Genomic DNA, 1,726 nt, shown 5'->3' on the forward strand with positions numbered 1-1,726 from the left:
CCCCCCCCCCCCCGCCCCAGCACCCTCGAGGTGCCGACACTTGGCCTGGAACCTTCGGCTTCCAGAATACGAGAGCGTCCCTGTCGTTCAAGCCTCCAAACAGGCCTGGGGCACTTGGTCACAACAAATGGAAATGGGCTCTTCGGAGACGAGGGAAGGCAGGTCCCGTGGCTGCCCCCAGTGTCGCCGCCCAGCACTGCTGGGACGTGTAGCCGGGTCCCCGTCGTGGCAGCTGTCCTTGCCCTGCAGGACACGGTCTAGTCTGTCCTGTCACTAATACCAGGACGCGCCTGAAACTGGGGCCTTATAAAAATAGAGGGCCTAAAGGTGGCACAGCGGTTAAGGCGCTGGACTCCCACATGGCCGGCCGTGGTTCTAGTCCTGGACCCAGAGGCTTATTCTGGGCATGTATGTGCATGTGTGCCCCAAATCCCAAGAGAAGGAGAGGATGTTGTGGTGTGACCGTCCCCCTGGGGGGTGATTTTTCGCATTCTCTCTCTGGGGCGAGGGCAGGTGCCCTAGAGCAAAAGTATCTCTGAAAAACGTTGACGCTGTCCTTTCCGGGTCCGCGGAGCTCCAGCATGGAAGAATCGAGGCTCCAGCCCTGCAGCTGGGCTGCAAAAGCCCTGCACGCGTCGCTGCCTCCTCCCCCTCCTCCTCCTTCCTGGCACAGGACGTGTGCTCACTGGAGAGAGACAGAGAGAGGGAGAGGCAGAGCAGGAAGCCCCCCAGGAGGACGCTCACCCTCTGCCCTGCTTCTCCACCTCCCACCCTGTGGGGCTGGGCATCCATGCGCGAGCTGCAGGGGCCAGGGCTGGAACCCGCGGTCAGACGGGTGGTACTCGGCTCCCTTACCCCGGCCGTGGGCTGCCCCTAGTCTCTGCGTCTGAAGGGAGAGAAGGGCGCGTCAGGACCGAGGTGCCTGGGTCTGCAATACCAGGGGACACGCTGCGCCCTGCGATTTCTGGAATCTACTCTGTTCACCCCCCAGATGAACCTCTGCAGCCCTCGTGGCCCTGCACGGAGGTCCGGGCTCCCCCAGAGCCTGCACACCTCACGGGGCCTTCCCTCCTTGTTTACCGGTGTGTTCCCCATGAGGAAATCTCAGCTCTCCCACTGGATCCCACAGAAAAACACCCAGCTAGACCCCAGTTCCTGTGAGCGTGTGCTCCATCTCCACCCACCCTGGGGAGGGAGCGGCTCCGAGTCTCAGGCCCGCATCGGCCCGGTGGGGCGCATAGTAGGCCCGGGCAGGTGCTCTGTCCACCCCGACTGCGTGCAGCCCTGCAGCCAGCTGCCTCCCCTTTCTGACAAAACGCAGGCTTTCCACCTACAGGACGGCTTTGTGGGTCTGTTCTTAAAATGCTATTTTTCTGGAATCTACCGCCATTCACCCCCGAGACGGACCTCTGCAGCCCTTGCGGCCCTGCACGGAGGTCCGGGCTCCCCCAGAGCCTGCACACCTCACGGGGCCTTCCCTCCTTGTTTACCGGTGTGTTCCCTGTGAGGAAATCTCAGTTCTCCCACTGGATCCCACAGAAAAACACGCAGGTAGACCCCGGTTCCTGTGAGCGTGTGCTCCATCTCCAGAACCACCCTGGGGAGGGAGCGGCTCCAAGTCTCAGGCCCGCATCGGCCCGGTGGGGCGCGTAGTAGGCCCGGGCAGGTGCTCTGTCCACCCCGACTGCGTGTGGCCCTGGAACTCAGACCACGCAGTCAGACATGT

At 62.9% G+C, this 1,726-nt stretch overlaps 1 protein-coding gene across 1 annotated transcript in view; it reads right to left on the reverse strand.

The window, feature by feature from the left end:
- Positions 1-1,726, reverse strand: part of TARM1 (T cell-interacting, activating receptor on myeloid cells 1) — a 9,406-nt gene that overhangs the window by 6,591 nt on the left and 1,089 nt on the right. The window lies entirely within an intron of this gene.

The sequence above is a fragment of the Tupaia chinensis genome, unplaced genomic scaffold (genome assembly GCF_000334495.1).
Source record: "Tupaia chinensis unplaced genomic scaffold, TupChi_1.0 Scaffold000131_1, whole genome shotgun sequence".
In the NCBI taxonomy this organism is placed as follows: Eukaryota; Metazoa; Chordata; class Mammalia; order Scandentia; family Tupaiidae; genus Tupaia; species Tupaia belangeri.